General features: G+C 43.3%; 1 protein-coding gene across 2 annotated transcripts in view; it reads right to left on the bottom strand.

Annotated features, from left to right (window-relative positions):
- Window positions 1-18,621, bottom strand: part of LOC139020158 (testis-specific gene 10 protein) — a 137,412-nt gene that overhangs the window by 54,264 nt on the left and 64,527 nt on the right. The window lies entirely within an intron of this gene.

The following is an 18,621-nucleotide window of genomic DNA, read 5'->3' as shown; positions in this document are numbered from 1 at the left end:
AAACCACAATGAAATATTACCACACACCAGCCAGAATAGCTGCCATCAGTAATTAAACGAAACAGCAAATGCTGGCAAGGATGTGGAGAAAAGAGAACCCTAGTGCACTGTTGGTGGGAATATAGAATGGTGGAGCCACAGTGGAAAACAGTATGGAATTTCATAAAAATATAAAAATGAGACTGTCTTTGATCCAGTGATCCCACTCTGGTAATACATCCTAAGAATCCCAAAACACAAATTAGAAATAATATATGCACCCCTATGTTCATAGCAGCATTATTTACAACTAGAGGCCCGGTGCACAAAAATTTGTGCACTGGCGGGGGAGTGGGGGTGGGGAGGTGTCTCTCAGTCCCACTTATGCCCTCTCACAGTCTGGGACCCCTTGGGAGATAACCACCTGCTGGCTTGGGCCCACTCCCCGGGTGGCAGATGGCAGGCCCGATCACTTGGTGCTTGCCCTGCCTCCCCAGGTCACGCACACAGCAGGGCCGATCTGGGGGTTGGGGTGCCGCCCCGGGTCGGGTCGCACACAGGACACCCGGGCTGGCCGGCGGATTGCTGCTGCCACGCCCTGCTGCCCCAGGTCGGGTTGCACACGGGATGCCTGGATGGAGGCTGGGTAGGCTGGCCGATCACTGCTGCACCACCTGGCCACCCCGGGTTGGGTCGCACACGGACGCCCACCGCCCTGGGTTGCAGATAGCAGGCCCGGATGGCGGCAGGGCAGGCGGGATGGCGCTGTCCTGCCCTGCCTGCAGTATGCAAATTAGCAGCCATCTTTGTTGGCGGTTAATTTGCATATCGCACTGATTCGCCAATGGGAGGCATAAAGAAGGTACAGTCAATTACCATGTTTGTCTATTATTAGATAGTATAGCTAAGATCTGGAAACAGCCCACATGGCCATCAGGAGGTAAGTGGATTAAAAGTTGTGGTACATTTCTACAATGGAATACTACAGCTTTGTAAAAACAAAGGAAATCTTACGTTTTGTGACAGCATAGATGAACCTGGAGATTATTATGCTAAGTGAAATAAGCCAGTCAGAGAAAGACAAATACCACATGATCTCATTTACATATGGAATCTAATGAACAAAATAAACTGATGAACAAAACAGAACCCAAGTCATGGATACATGGAAAAGACTGACATTTGTCAGAGGGGAGAAGAGTAGGGGCACTGGATGAAAGAAGGTAAAGGGATTAGCCAAAGAACATACATACATAATCCATAGATAAAGACAACAGTGTGGTGATGACCAGACGAAAAGGGGGGAAGTGGGCAGTGGGGCCTGGGTGGAGATGGACATAGGGGACAGAAGGAGGATATCTGTAATAGTGTCAACAACAAAAAATAAAGTTAAGAAAAGGGTATTTAAAGACAGGTGGAACTAAAATAGTTATAAAAATATCATAAAAGATTGGTGTGTATTTATGAGAGGGAGAATGAAAGAGAGCACACATGCACTAGTAAGCAGGGTGTTGTACTCAATTTTCATATATTCCTAGAACCGTATATTGCTTAGGAGGAGGGTTGGAGAGACTAACAACAGACTTTGTTAACTATGCATATTATAATTTTAACTGCTAAAAGATTAGATTGAGATGTGTAACTTCAAAACCAATGAGAAAGTGGGGGCAGGAAGTGCGTAAGGAAACAAACACATAAAAGACAGATAAAAGAAAAGAAACATCAAAGGATCATGACAAGTAGACAAAAAAGTAAATCATTAATAGTAAACCTAAATGTGCCAGCAATTCAAACTAATACAAATAGATTAATCTTATTAGTTAATAGAAAGATATTCTCAGATTGAATTTTATAAAACTCAACCAATATTATTTTTATTAGAGACAAACAGTTGAAAAGGATTTTTAAAAAGTTATATAATACTTCTGTTTCCAGCTATCCTAGGTATAACTAGGATTGAATTTATATTCTTATTATTAAAAACTAGAAAACTTAGGGAAGATGGAGAAGAAAGGGGAGGTTGATGGGGGAGTAGGAAGAGGGGAGAGGAATGGGAGAGAAAGGAGGGATGGAAGGAGGAAAGGGAAAGGAGAGAGGGAGGGAGGAAGGGAGAAGAGAAGGGAGGGAGGGAGGAAGGGAGGAAGGATAAAAGAGAAAGGAAAGGAAACAAAGAATTGCTTCTCGTCATTGGACAACAGGCAGCACAGGAATGTGAACATCATGAGAAGGAAAGGAAACAAGATGAGCCCTATGATCATCCCAGCTTTCTGTCTGGAGACACTTTCCAGTCTCTGGTTCAGGAAAAGAGCTTCAATGAGAGCATAATTGTTTTTGCTGAATTGAGGAGACAACAATAAGCATCTGAAATATGCTGGGTAGAGTTCCAGAAACAAGGGATCTACATAAAAGAAATACCCAGAAATTTGCCTAGAAGTCTTCTTGAGATGCTGCTGAATACTGAGCCATAAATATATGGAGTGAATGCCAGAAGCCTGGGAAAGATCCATCAGAGGGCTCTAAAGCAAACAATCCCACAGCTGATAACACAGTTGGGGAAATATCAATGTTAGAACCTGCCAAGTGAAGAGTTGATAATGAATGCTCTGGGCTGGGCATTAAATAGAGAACCCTAGCACACAGCTTAGTGGTAGGCCTAAACTAGTCTTACAGAAAAGGCCACTTTATGCCTGCCCTATCAAAGCTTAAAAAAAATCTTGAAAGTATCTGTTGATCTGCAAGCAATTTAACACCCACCAGAAAAAATCCAATACTCCTTTAAAAATATAAATATACTAGAGGCCCAGTGCACAAAAATTTGTGCACTGGGGGGTGAGGGGGGGGAGTTCCCTCAGCCTGGCCTATGCCCTCTTGCAGTCTGGGACCCCTCTGAGGATGTCCACCTGCTGGCTTAGGCCCATTCCCTGGGGGATCAGGCCGAAGCTGGCAGCCAGACATCCCTCTGGCAGCCCAGGAGCCCTCGGGGGATGTCCACTTACCAGCAGGGAGCAGACCTAAGCTGCAGTAGGAGATCCTTAGTGCTGCTGAGGAGGTGGGAGAGGCTCCTGCCACCACTGCTGTGCTGGCAGCCATCAGCCTGGCTTGTGGCTGAGCAGAGTTCTCCCTGTCGGAGCACACTGACCACCAGGGGGCAGCTCCTGCATTGAGCGTCTGCCCCCTGGTGGTCAGTGTGTGTCATAGTGACCAGTCATTCCCAGTCGTTCTGCTGTTAGGGTCAGTTTGCATATTACCCTTTTATTATATAGGATAGAGGCCTGGTGCATGGGTAGGGGCCGGCTGGTTTGCCCTGAAGGGTGTCCCGGATCAGGGTGAGGGTCCCGCTGGGGTGCCTGGCAAGCCTGGGTGAGGGGCTGATGGGTGTTTGCAGGCTGGTCACACCCCCTTCAGGGTGGGAGTCCCCACTGGGGTTCCTGGCCATCCTGGGTGAGGGGCTGATGGCTGTTTGCAGGCTGGTCAAGCCCCCACAAGTGGGGACCCTCACCCCATGGAGGTTTGGCCAGCCTGGGTGAGGGGCTAATGGCTGTTTTCAGGCTGGCCACACCCCCTTTAGGGTGGGGGATCTGCACTGGGGTGCCTGGCCAGTCTGGGTGAGGGGCTGAGGGCCGTTTTCAGGTTGGCCAAGCCCCCCTGGCGATGGAAGCTCCCAGCCTCTCCTTTTTTTCTTTTTCTTTTTTTGTTCTGGGATTTATTTACCTTCTATAATTGAAACTTTGTAGCCTTGAGTGGAGCTCAGAGCCAGCCAGGGCACGCGGGAAGCTTGGCTTCCACAATCGCCAGGAGCAATCCAAGCCTCCTGCTTGCTCCAGCTCTGTGGCCATGGCCGGCTGAAAGCAGGTATCTGGGGTTTATTTATTTTCTATAATTGAAACTTTGTTGCCTTGAGTGGAGCTCAGAGCCAGCCATGGAAGGCGGGAAGCTTGGCTTCCTCCATCACTGGGGCAACCAAGCCTCCTGCTTGCTCCAGCTCCGTGGCTGTCGGCCGCCATCTTGGTTGGGTTAATTTGCATATAGTCGCTCTGATTGGCTGGTGGGCATGGCTGGTGGGCATGGTGAAGGTATGGTCAATTTGCATGTTTGTCTTTTATTAGTGTAGATTTTTGTTGATTTCAGAGAGGAAAGGAGAGGGAGAGTGAGATAGAAACATCAATGATGATAGAGAATCACTAATCAGCTGCCTCTTGCATGCCCCACACTGGGGATTGAGCCTGCAACCCAGGCATGTGCCCTGACTAGGAACCGAACCATGACCTCTGGTTCATTGGTTGAAGCTCCACCACTGAGCCATGCCAGCCGGACTCCAGTATTCTTTTTAAAAAGATAACAAAATCTAATGTACAACAAAGTAAAATTCAGAATGTCCATTATTCAATTAAAAAAACAGACATGTAAAGATGCGTGAAAATGTGATCCATAAACAGGATAAAGGTCAGTTGACGTAAGCAGATGCAAAAATGATAAAGATGATGGTACTAGCAGACAGGGGCTTTAAAATAGCTATTATCCAGACAAGAGAAAATAACAATGTCTGAAACCCTGTTGCCACAAAGAACTAGAAAAAATGAATAAAATATAGGAGAGAAAACCTGTTTTCAGATGGAGAGCAGGTAGCACAGAACTGTAGTCTCTGACAGAAGGGACGCAAACAAGGTGAACCCTATGGTTGTCAAAGCACTTGTTAGAGGTAAATTGGTACCATAATGGAAGGAAAATAAACAAAACATAGCCCAGTCATCGCACTAAGCTCAAAGGATAAAAATCAAAGTTCAAGCAAGTTAAGGTGGCTAGAACTTGTGGAGCAGAACACCAAACAGAAGGATGCTATGCAGAGCAATTCCAGAAATCTGAACATGCATAGGTATAACTCCAAGAGGTCAGACAAAGAACAAATTCCTAGGAAAGAACAATTACCAGGATAATTGTGAACCAAACCCCACATCTCATATAAGGTCAGGAATCATTCAAGATCTCAGCCAGAGTGGAGGCACATTTGACACTCATTGACTATACAAGGCATTCATAGAGACCGAAAAAGGGTCCCACCTTAGCTGCGGGGATAAACTAGCTCCAAAATAAAGAGCATTCTAGAGTTATCCTAAAGAACCTGAAAAAATAAACCCAACACTTTTAAAATCAGCCTCAACAATGTAAAATTGACAATGTCCAGAATACAGTTAGAATTTACTAAATGGGCCCAGAAAAAAGGAAAGTGAGGTCCATAATCAAGGGAAAAATAGGTTAATAGACACAGAAGCAAATGTGGCAGAGATGATGGAATTAGCAAACAAGGACATTAAAATAGCTATTATAAATGCACTAGATATGCTTAAGGATTTAAAGAAAAAATAAAAATAATGAGAAGAAAAGTGGAAGACATTCAAAAGAACCAAATGCAATTTTTGGAGATGAAAATATAATCTCTAAAATTAAAATTTCACTAAATGAAATAACAGCAGATTAGACACATTAGAACAGTGGTTCTCAACCTTGGTTGCGCATTAGAATCATCTGGGAATCTTTTTAAAATCCTGATTTCTGGGCCCCATCCTCCAGAAATTCTGTTTCTTTGTTATGGGATGGGGCCACAACATTAGTAACAAAGAAACAGAATTTCTGGAGGATGAGGCCCAGAAATCAGGATTTTAAAAAGATTCCCAGGTGATTCTAATGTGCAACAAAGGTTGAGAACCACTGCATTAGAAGAATAGATCAGTAAATCCAAAGACACAAAAACAACAATTATATAATATAAAGAAAAAGAAGGCTAGGGAAAATGTACAGAGCCTTTATGGTATATGGAACAATATCAAATGATCTAACATACTTGGAATTGAACTTCTAGAAGTGGGAGGGGGAACAAAACATTTTTAAAGAGCCCAGCGGGCATGGCTCAGAAATCATTGAAGTTTAACATCTGGGTGTGGTCAGGAAGAGCGTCAAAAAGACCCTGTGATCCCATGAACAAAATGAAAAGACAACCTACTGAATGGGAGAAGACATTAGCTAATGATACATTGGAGAGGGGTTAATATCTAAAGTATATAAGGAACTGATACAACTTAACACCCCAAAAATAAACATGCCAATTTAAAAAATGGGCAGAAGGCCTGAATAGGATTTCTCTGAAGAAGTCATACAGATGCCAATAGACACATGAAAAGATGCTGAATATCAATAATCATAAAAATACAAACTAAAAGCACAATGAGCTCTTCCCTCACATCTGTCAGAATGGCTCTCATCAATAAATCAGAAAAGGGAACTTTTGTGCACTATTGGTAGCATTATTGAAAGGGCGAGGGCTACGCCCTCCATCTTGCCTCAGGGTAAGGGCTACGTCCTTTCTCCTCCCCTTACTCCAACCCCCACCCCTATAAAGCCCGTCTCTACGCGGGGGTTTGCTCTCTCGGCCACTTGGCTTGCCATTGTGTCGGCGAGTCTGGTGGACGGGGAGCTCAAGCTAGCTTGAAATACAGATTCTTATGCTTTTGCATCGGACTGGCTGGCTCCCTGATGTTGGTTTCTTGGGGATCTTGAAATCTGGGCATAACATTTGAGGGCTCACCCGGGGTTCCCAAGACCATCCAGGGACCCCCCAGTTCGAAGAGTCTGGCCGTGGTAAGTGTCTGTGTGTTGTGTATTCTGTTCTGTGTGATATATGTTATCTCTAAGGGACTCATCCTGTATCTGGAGGAATGGCTTCTAGATGGTACTCACCGTCAAAACTCGGACTGGCTAAGGGTTCGAATCTGGCCTATCTTTAAAAAAAAGGTAGAAGAGAAGCATTCCTAGGCAGTTTTCTACTGCCTCTGTTCAGGGACTTGTTCTGTATCTGTTCTGTGTGAGCTCACTTCTGAAATCTGTATTCGCCCACATTGATCTCTTACGTGGACGCACGAGGATCAAGGGCGGGAGGAGTCGGGGGACGCCTCGGCCCTCCATCTGTAGGAGTGTAATTTTGCTTCCACGGAGTCAGAAGGTCTGTAGAAACCCCAATCTGAGACAAGGTGGGTCGCACAGGCAGTTCGCTCCCGTTTCGGTTTTTGCTTCCATGGAGTTGGAAGATTGTTTTGGTTTCGCTTCCATGGAGTTAGAAGGCTGTATTTTCGGGCCCATTTAGTTTTCTGTGTTTATATGTTTCTTTCTGTGAACTTACTGGACGGACATTATGGAATGGACTCAGACTGCTCCTTTGGGTATTGTGATTGATCATTTCAAGGAAATTGCGGGAGGCTTTAGAGCTCCCTCAGGAATTGGGAAGTTGTTAGAAATTGAATGGATTGTTTAAACTCTGAATATCTGGTGAAAGTATGTGAGTGTGGAGGGAGGGTGCCTGCCTTCTCCCCTCCTTTGTGTGGCTACAGGATTTCGGTCAGGTGGGCAACTGAGTAAGGACCTATGAAAACAGGTCACACCCTCCCCAGGTAAATGCGTCTGAAATTTCTGTGCACGTGTGAGAAGAAAAGCTGGCTTAGAACTAATGTGCGCACCATCCGATTTTGGATAGAATTTTAGGCTGGAAGCTCCTTGCAAATCTACAGAAAAAGATGCTAGCTAAATTCTAGCAGCAGGATTGGCATTTCCATAATAACAGTTTTTCCAAGGGAAAAAAAGATGGTCCCTTGTTAATTAAGAAAGCTTTTTTTAATGGAGGAAGGAGATAGTCTCCTGCTGCCTGCAGCAAAATCTTAAAGAATGTGGTCAATTTACATCTGAAAAAACCAGGTAGGCCAGAACCTGTTTCAGGGCTCAAATATGGTTTCCCAAAGCTGCTTGGAAGTAAAAAGTAATCTACTCTAATTTGCCTCATGAAGAATCTAAAGAACAGAATTAAATCTATTGGTTGAATATTGAGAAATGCTGAATATTTAACTTGCCAGCTAAAAGTTTAAGGTCTTTTTTTTTTCTCACCGTTGGGAAGTCTGAAGCTACACCCTTTTTTGGTGGAGGGCAGGGTAGACATGCCCTTCCCCTAGCATTCAGGTGGTCCGGTTCCCGCCAGCAGCCATCTTTAGAAATGTTAATTTGCATTTCAATGGCTACACCTTTTGCTAGCCAACCTTCCCAGAAAAGGTCAAGCGGCCAAAAGGTGGCTCCTTTGAAATCAGCTTTCTGCCAGTATAACTTGTTTTTGTACTCAGTGGTCTGATTAAAGAGAGGATTAATTTTAACATCTCAACTGAATTTTTAGTACAAAAACCAGTTTAAATTTAATTAATATTCTTTAAGATAATTACAAAAGGTATAAACAGTTAATGAAATTTCTGTTTGTCTACAATATAATGTTGGCCATCTATCTTTTAGGGATTTTGGTTTGCTCTTCCCTTGTTTATTGTGAGAATAAAGAAATCACCTTTTCTGTCAGAGAACAGTTTAGACAGCCACAATGTTGAGCTGCGTGACTTGGCAGCCACCATGTTGGCCGCATGGTTTGCTGCTCCCCTGGGGGCCGCCATCTTGAAACAGCAAAGGCCCCTCCCTCTGATTTAGTCAGGGGTGGAGCTTTAAGGCGGAGTTTTGCTGCAGAAATGTGGATGGGGCAGGAAGTGTGCTTGCCTCGAGGGTTTATTTTTAAGCTAATCTCTTAAATCTAGAAAACCCTGCTTTCCTTAAACTAAAGACAATTAAAGGTTATGGCAAAGTCTTTAAAAGGAACTGATAGCAGTAATCCAATTTCTAAAGTATGATTATTTCAGGTAGAAACTGGTTTCTGTAAATTGATCTGTCCTTATTGCTTAAATATGTATAACTAGTAAAATTTCTGTGTCTCTTAAAAATTTTGAATGTATTACTAATCTGAGAAATGTTAATTATTTACATGACACCTAAAAATTAAGGCTAAGAGTTCTAACTGGAAAGCATGGCTTTGGTGTGATGGGAAAAAAACCCAAAATATAATATTGAATAAATGATAGGCCAGTGAGCTGGGACTGGTCACTGGTGGATTGTGAGAAGGGCTGGACGTGGCCTAACTTCTTCCTTGATACCCCTGAAACGTCAGAGGGTACTTCTGGCCTTGGTTTTCTTGGGTTTTGGTTTTGGATTTGTTTGTTTATTTGTTTATGATAAGTACCGTTTCTATCTGAATGAGACATAGGTCAAGAATCCTAGATCCCAAGACTGTAAAAATACTTGTTCACTGAAAAGGTATGAATGTAAATGTTTATTTGATATTTGTATGTCTACTTGGGTATAATTATTTGTTCATGTAAGTGTTAAAATCTGCGGAAAAAAAAATAAAAGGCACACGCTTGATTTCTTAAGGCCGAGTGCTCTGACCGATAGCAAAGCACCTTGAGCAGCTGCTGGGATCTTTCCCCTAGGGCGCTTGCTCTCTGCCAGAGGTGGAATCGGCCTGCCTAACTAGTAAACATCTCTATCTGTTTGTTTGCTGGGAACTTTGATTTGCTAGGTGATATTCTATGCTGGGTTGAAATTTTGGAATTCTGGGGTAGATTTAAAAGGTATTTATGGCTTTTCTAGTCTGATTGGGACATTTAAGGATGGGGCTCACAGTTCCTCAAGGCAAAGATTTAATGGGCCCTTCCCCCTGCCTGTGCTGAATTAGATAATACAGGCCAGTACTGATTAAGGAAGACAATGGGCCTTGAAATCTATAAAGATAGGCGGGAATGAAGCTGGTCTAATGTACTGAAAGGGTTTGGTACCTGTTGCTGCTAGCAAAGGAGGGGCTGATACCCCCTCCTAGCGCACTGCCTTGAAAGAGGCCTGGTTGCTGCTCTGCCACAAAGGGAACTATGTGGGGTGACCCCCCCCCCCAAAGTAAAGGATAGCTAGTTGCAAAGAGGACAGGTGCCCAAATGGGCAGGAACGGTGCCCATCAGGTTTTGGTCTCTGTTGAGAGACAGCTAACAGTTGGCAGCCTGTAATACTGTCTTACAGGCCTTTGTCACCATGCCCATGTCAGGGGTAGTAAGCTGGAAAAGGCCTGCTTAGAATAGAAGATCTAAGGCATGATTATGCATAGAAAGAAAGTTTTATACCAACAGTTGCTGTTTTGTTTTAAATCCATGAAAAAGAATTGGCAAGGAAAGTCAGAAAATCTTAGAGTAGATCAGTATGTCTTTCTTCTTATGTAATTCCTCCGAAATTTGGCAATGCTAACATGGCAATACATTTCTTTGCAAAGATTCGATAAGACTGGTTCCTAATAGTAGTTTTATTAACAGAAAACTTTGACTGGAGTATCATGTTTTAAAGAACCCTGTCTGAGCTCTAAAGACTTGAAGCCAGTAAAAATGCCACAAAGAAAGCCTGGTATCCTGCTTGGAAGCCCTGAAGATGGCTGGCACTGGAGCGTCAGGCCCATGCCCAACTGGCGGTTGGTAAGAGTAGAAGGACAGCAGTAGGGATGCCTCTGCATTCCTGCAGAACCCCCACACACTCTGGGCCGCAACAAGTAGGAGGGCTACTGAGATGGGCTTAAAGCCTAGAGTGTGGGCTCAGGTGGAGTTGCTACAGGTGAGAGATTCACCTAACTCAGCAGATACTGCAGGCGGGCCTGATGGCAGCTGGGTGGCGTGGCTTCCTGGCCCTACGGGGCACATTAAGATTCAACCATGAAATTCCAGCAAAAATAGTCAGTTACCGTTCTTGTTGTGTTTATACAAACATCAGGCCACATTGAATAATCTTGATTTGGCTTTTTAATAGCCATGGAGGAATTTTAAGAAGAAAAATCCTATTTCAATAGAAGTTATTAAAGCTAAAATGATTTCTTCCCCTTCCACCGGACCATTTGTTAAACATATAGAAACAGTTCAGTTGATAGTTCTGTGTGCCCAGTTCAGGCCTCTAGCAACGGTGGAATAGAAATGCAGTCGGTCTCATGATTGAGCCGGAAGTTTCAAGACAAAGGGGGGAATGAAAGGGCGAGGGCTACGCCCTCCATCTTGCCTCAGGGTAAGGGCTACGTCCTTTCTCCTCCCCTTACTCCAACCCCCACCCCTATAAAGCCCGTCTCTACGCGGGGGTTTGCTCTCTCGGCCACTTGGCTTGCCATTGTGTCGGCAAGTCTGGTGGACGGGGAGCTCAAGCTAGCTTGAAATACAGATTCTTATGCTTTTGCATCGGACTGGCTGGCTCCCTGATGTTGGTTTCTTGGGGATCTTGAAATCTGGGCATAACAATTATAAATTGATGCAACGACAGTGTGGATGTTCCTCAGAAAATTAAAAATAGAACTACCAGATGACCCAGAAAACACACTTCTGGTTATTTATCCGAAGAAATCCAAAACATTATTTTGAAAAGATTGTGCACCCTTATGTTCACTGCAGTATTATTTATAATAGCCAAATTATGGAACTAGCCTAAGTGTCCATCAAGAGGTGAATGGATAAAGATGAAATACATATATGCAATGGAATATCATTCAGCCATAAAAAAGAATGAAATCTTGCCATTTTAACATGGATGGACCTAGAGGGTATTACGCTAAGTGAAATAAGACAGAGAAAACAAATACCATATGATTTCACTTATATGTGAAATCTAAAATAAATAAAACAAAAACAAACTCATAGATACAGAGAACAAATTGATGATTGTCATATGGGAGGGGCACTGAGGGGGGATGGGTGAAAAAGGTGAAGGGATTAAGAAGTACAAATGCCAGTTATAAAAATAGTCACAGGAGTGTAAAGTAGAGGATGGAAAATATAGTCAATAATATATATATATATATATATATATATATATATATATATAGCCAGTGACCATAACTCAGAAATGACCATAACGACCAGTTGCTATGATGCCCACTGTGGCCAGCGAACTGGCCCGATCAGGTACGTATGTCTCCTTTTTTCCCCATTGACCCAAGAGCTCTCTATGTGATTCGCTGAGGCTGATCCCTGGCCAGCATAGCAGCTTTACTTATCCCTCTGCTCAAACCTGCTCTTTTCCCATTCTTCCCAGTTACTGTTCTCAAAAGTAACCTTTAATAAGTACTGCCCACTACCAGACTCTCCCATCACAATCAATGGCAGGGCTGGCTGGCCAAACGCCCCGTACTCTTCCCCCGAGCCAGCCCCGCCCGCGATTAGCTGGCCCCATCACGATAGGCCTGCAGCCACTTCCCCCAGTTGCCCCGGCCCTGATCATCCCCCCCACCCCATTCAGGGGCGGGGCTGGCCAGCCCACCACCTACAGCCCCTCCTCATGGCTGGCCATGCCCCCAATTGGCCTCCCGACCCCAATTGGGGGCGAGGCCTGCTGGCCAATCGCTTATGGCCCCTCCCGCAAGCCGGCCCAGCCCTGGTCAGTCCAATTGCGGAGAGCTGGCCAGCCAACCTCCCGCCATCTCCTCCTCTCAACAGGCCCAGCCCCAATCCACCCGATTGGGGCCGGGCCAGCCGGACCCCACCTGTGCACGAATTTGTGCACTGGGCCTCTAGTATTGTAACAATTATGTATGATATCAAATGGGTAATAGATTTGTGGAGATCCCTTCATAAGGTATATAAATGTCTAATCACTGTATTGCATACTTGAAACTAATATAATATTGTATGTCAAGTGTAATTGAAAAATAAATTTAAAAAATGAGCCTTAACCATCTTACATCATATACAAATATTAATTCAAAATATATTTCAGATGTAAATATAAAAAGTATAATATTTCTAGAAGAAACAGAAGAAAACCTATGCACCTTGGTATTTGCAAATATTTATTAGGTAAAACAAAGATGTGCAAATTATAAAAGGATACTGATAAGCTGGACTTAAAATATTTTAAACCTACTCTTAAAAAGAATTCATTACATAAATAAAAAGGCAAGCCAATGATTAGAAAATAATTCAAAAATACACAAAGGAACATCTAGAGTAATAAAAAAAAATTCTTAAAACTGAACAACAAGAACCCTAATAAAAACATGGGCAACAGATTTGGATACTTTATAAAGGAAGATATATTAGTGATCATATATACAATACAGAATGGAAAGCTGCTCATCATCATTAGTCATGAAGGAAATGCAAACTAAACCTAAAACGTGATAACTGCACACATCTATTAACAATACCATGTGCTGAGAAAGATGTAGAGCAACTGGAACTCTCATACAATGCAAATGCAAATGTAAAGTGATACCATCAGTTTGGAAAACAGTTTGTTGATTTCTCGCAAAGCTGAGAACAATTACCACAGCGGTTCTCAACCTGTGGGTCGCGACCCCTTTGGCGGTCCAACAATCCTTTCACATGGGTCGCCTAAGACATCCTGCATATCAGATATATACATTACGATTCATAACAGTAGCAACATTACAGTTATGAAGTAGCAACGAAAATAATTTTATGGTTGAGTCACAACATGAGGAACTGTATTTAAAGGGCCAGAAGGTTGAGAACAACTGAATAACCATATGATCCAGAAATTCAACTCCTATTTATACAAGAAAAGTAAAAACATATGTGCACACAAGGACTTACATGCTATGTTCACAGCAATTTTATTCATAATGGTCCAAAATAGAAAGAACCTGTCCCCTCAAAAGTCATATGTAGAAGGCTAACCCCAAATGTAACTGTACTTAGAGATAGGGCCTTTAAGGGGGCAATGAGGGTTAAATGAAGTCATAAGGAGGGGGGTCCTAATCCTATCTAATAATAGACAAACATGGTAATTAACCGGAACCTCCGACATGCTTCCCATTGGCTAATCAGGGCGATATGCAAATTTACTGCCAACCAAGATGGCGGCTGGCAGCCATGCAGCTGAAGCGAACAGGAGGCTTGGTTGCTCCAGTGATGGAGGAAGCCAAGGTTCCCCGCCTGCCACTGCTGGCCTCTGAGCTGCACTCTAAGAAACAATGTTGCAATTACAGAAGCCAAACAAACCCAGATACCTGCTTTCAGCAGCCGAGGTCTCAGAGCTGGAGCCAAGCCTCAGAGCTAAAGCTGGCTCTCAGTTCCAGTGACAGCCATAGAAGGTAAATAAATCCCAGAATAAAAGAAAAAAAGGAGAGGTTGGAAGCTTCAGTCACCCGCCAGCCTGAAAACGACCCTCAGCCCCTCACCCAGACTGGCCAGGCACCCCAGTGGGGATCCCCACCCTGAAGGGGGTGTGACCGGCTGCAAACAGCCATCATCCTCTCATCCAGGCTGGCCAGATACCCAAGCAGGACCCCCACCCTGATCCGGGACACCCTTCAGGGCAAACCAGCCAGCCCCCACCCGTGCACCAGGCCTCTATCCTATATAGTAAAAGGGGAATGTGCAAACTGACCCTAACAGCAGAAGGACTGGGAATGACTGGTCACTATGACACACACTGACCACCAGGGGGCAGACGCTCAATGCAGGAGCTGTCCCCTGTTGGTCAGTGCGCTTCCACAGGGGGGGCTCTGCTCAGCCAGAAGCCAGGCTGACGGCTGCCAGTACAGCGATGGTGGTGAGAGCCTCTCCCACCTCCTCAGCAGCGCTAAGGATGTCCGATTGCAGTTTAGGCCTGCTCCCCACTGGCAAGTGGACATCCCCCGAGGGCTGCCGGGCTGCCAGAGGGATGTCTGATTGCCATCTTAGGCCCAATCCCCCGGGAGCAGGCCTAAGCCAGCAGGTGGTCATCCCCTGAGGGGTCCCAGACTGCGAGAGGGCACAGGCCGGGCTGAGGGACACCACCCCCCCCCGAGTGCACAAATTTTTGTGCACCAGGCCTCTAGTCTTATCTAATAAAAGAGAAACATGCAAATTGACTGCACCTCCGCTACATTCACCAGCCATGCTCACCATCCAATCAGAGCGGCTATATGTAAATTAACCCAACCAAGATGGTGGCCGGCAGCCTCGGAGCTGGAGCAAGCAGGAGGCTTGGTTGCCCTGGCGATGGAGGAAGCCAAGCTTCCCGCCTGCCCTGGCTGGCTGTGGCCTCTGCTCAAGGCAACAAAGTTTCAATTATAGAAGATAAATAAATCCCAGATACTTGCTTCCAGCCAGCCTCCACTGGGAGCTTGGGTGGCTGGGAACGTGGCCTGCCTGCAAACAGCCATCAGCCCCACACCCAGGATGGCCAGGCACCCCAGCAGGACCCCCCACCGTGAAGGGGGTGTGGCCAGCCTGAAAACAGCTATCAGCCCCTCACCCAAGCTGGCCAGACACCCCAGCGAGGACCCCCAACCTGAAGGGGCTGTGGCCAGCCTGCAAACAGCCATCAGCCCCTCACCCAGGCTGGCCAGTCACCCCAGTAGGACCCCACTCCCTGAAGGGGGTGTGGCCAGCCTGCAAACAGCCATCAGCCCCTCACCCAGGCTAGCCAGACACTCCAGCAGGACCCCATTCCCTGAAGGGTCTGTGCCAGTCTGAAAATGGCCCACAGCCACTCAACCAGCCTGGCCAGGCACCCCAGTGGGGACCCCCACCCTGCTCCAGGACACACTTCAGGGCAAACCAGCCGGCCCCAACCCATGCACCAGGCCTCTTTCCTATATAAAAAAAGGGTAATATGCAAATTTATCCTAACAGCAGAATGACTGGTCACTATGACACACACTGACCGCCGGGGGGGCAGACGCTCAATGCAGGAGCTGCCCCTTGGTGGTCAGTGCGCTCCCACAGGGGGAGCTCTGCTCAGCCACAAGCCAGGCTGATGGCTGCCAGCACAGTGGTGGTGGTGGGAGCCTCTCCCGCCTCCTCAGCAGTGCTAAGGATGTCTGACTGCAGCTTAGGCCTGCTCCCTGCTGGCAAGTGTACATCCCCCGAGGGCTCCTGGGCTGCCAGAGGGATGTCTGACTGCCAGCTTATGCCCTATCCCCCAGGGAGCTGGCCTAAGCCAGCAGGTGGACATCCCCCGAGGTGTCCCAGACTGTGAGAGGGCACATGCTGGGCTGAGGGACCCCCCCAAGTGCACAAATTTTTGTGCACCGGGCCTCTAGTCCAATATAACTGGTGTCCGTATGAGAAGAGAGAGAGACAGCAGGGATGCACACACACAGAGGAATGTGTGAGGACACAGAGGTAAGGCATCCATCTGCAGACCAAGTTGAGAGGTCTCGGAAGAAACCAAATCTCTGGCACTTTAATCTTAAACTTCCAGCCTCCAGAACTGTGAGAAAATAAATCTCTATTGTTTAAGCCTCCCCAATCTGTGGTATTTTGTTATGGCAGCTCTACACAAACTAACTGTCCATCAACAGGTGAGTAAACAGACTGTGATATAGCTAGGCAGTGGAATATGATGACAATATGAACTAATGAAAATCATTGTGCCGAGTGAGAGAAGCAAGACACAATGAGTACCAACTGTGTGATTCCATTTACATAAAATAATAGGGAAAGCAAATCTAATCCAGAATGACAGAAAGCAAGCCCATAGTTGCCTAGGAATTGGGATGGATTGATTGTAAAAGGCTTGAGCGAATTAGGGAGATGATAGAATGTCCTAACCTTGATTGTAGTGATGATTGTGCAAGTGTGTTCATTTGTCACAATTCATCAAATCACACTCTTAAAGTGAGTGCTTTCTATTTCTTATAAATTGTACTTCAATACAATTCACTAAAAATTAGATATACCAGTACTTTATCAACAATAAACAAAGTAGGTAGCTATATTAATATATAAAACATACTTCTAAGTAAATAGTGTTAGTTATTCAAGTGAGTCCCTACACAAAGTTAGAATATTTTCATTAGAGATATATAAAATACTAAACTGGTATGAAACTAATGATTGTCTCAGAAATAAAGCAAAAACCAAGAAAATCATTCAGAGAAAAACATACAAATCCACATTACTAGAGGAGGATCTTAAAACATTACTTCCACTAACTGAAAGATGAAAAATACAAACTTAGTAAGGATTTATAAGAATTGAATGACACTATTAACAAACATAATCAGATATATAAATATATAATGTATAATATATATATATATATATACACACACACACATAGCTTACAATAAGTGAATACAAATATTCACCAAGCTAGTCTTCAAAAACACCAAAAAATTATTATCACATAAGGCATTTTATCTGATCATAATATACAACAAAATAAAAAATAGAACAATCATCTTAGGTCCTCTGTACATTGAAAAATTTTAAAATAACTTCAGGGATAAAAAATAAATCATAATAGAATTAGGTAATATTGAAAACTGATTAGCAATAACAGAATTACCTCAAAATTTGTGGGATACAGCCAAAGAAATATTTAGATAGAAATTTCCAGTCTTAAATGCATATAAAAGAAAAACACATGTTCAATCATGGAATGTGATCAATTTATTCTAAATTAAGGGCAAAATATAGTCAATATATTTTGGGGAACATGAATCCAACCAGATATCAACACTTAACAAAACTATAGAAGCTCCAAGAGTGTATTGTTGGGAAGCAGATAGATAAATTGACCAATGGAGCAGAATGTATGGGGACTTATTTTTATGACAAAGTTGACATAATTCAGTGAAGAAAGGTTGGCAGAGATTCACCTTCAAAAGTATAAAATTACCTCTCTATTTTAAGCTATATACAAAATCAACCTCAAGTAAATTAAAGATCTAAATGTGAAGGGCAAAATTTCACATATTTTTAGAAAAACTTTTAAATGAAATTATAAGAAAACATCTTTCTGGTCTTGGGATAGTAAAGAATTTCCAAAGAAGACATAAAAGCATAAACTACATGGTAAAAAGTTGACTAATTCTAGTAGCACAGTAATTTAAAACTTCTGTGTATATTGCAAACACAGTGAAAAGACAAGCTACAGATAAATGTTAATGTATTTAAAAGGATTATCAAGAATAGATTATGCCTTTAAATCAATATGAAAAAGATAAACAACTAAGTAGAAAAATAGGAGAGTTTAAGAAATTCATTCCAGCAAATCAAGAGAAAATTCATAAAAGAGGAATCCTGAATGGCTAAGAAATATGAAAAGACCTTCATTTTCACTTATAATCAAGAAAACACAAAACAAAAAGTATGAAAAAAATTAAATGTCTGATAATATCAAGTACTGATTTGTATTTGAGAAAATGATAACTGCATGATTTCTGATGAAGAGTTATACTTTAGAGAGCAATCTGACAATACAAAGAAGAGTTAAAATTGCACATATCTTGGATGCAGTTATTCCACTTTTAGTCATCAACCTAGAGAAATATATATCCAAAGAGAAACAAAAAAGGATGTTGTAGTATTTTATAGTAAGAAAATGAAGACAATTAAACTTCCTTTAATATAAGAATAATTTAAAAAAAATATTTATATAATGAATATAGATACAACTGTTTAGATATACACTGTATAAAAATTAATAAATTTAAAAATAATATTGAACAAAAAATGCTAGTTGCCAATGGATAACTATAATATGTAATATATTGTCACTTTTTAAAAACTTACAGCACACAAAACAACTTTATGTATCATCTGAGGGTGAGAGATATGCAGAAAAATATAAACATATGCAAGAGAGCTATACAACCGGGAATCTTATACATGCCAACCACTAGAGAGGAAAAGGGGAAAGGATAAGGAGTTGGATACTTAATGTTTTGTTTCTTTAAATAAAGAGAGACTTGAAGCAATTATGGCAAAATGTTAGCATCCTTAAACCTGTTAGGAGGGGTATACTAGTATGCATGTCTTTTAA

This window comes from Myotis yumanensis, unplaced genomic scaffold (genome assembly GCF_028538775.1).
Source record: "Myotis yumanensis isolate MYYU_CA2020_CCGP unplaced genomic scaffold, mMyoYum1.0.hap1 SCAF_11, whole genome shotgun sequence".
Taxonomy (NCBI): Eukaryota; Metazoa; Chordata; class Mammalia; order Chiroptera; family Vespertilionidae; genus Myotis; species Myotis yumanensis.
Note: the sequence above shows the minus strand (reverse complement) of the source record. Positions and strands in the feature narration are given on the sequence as shown.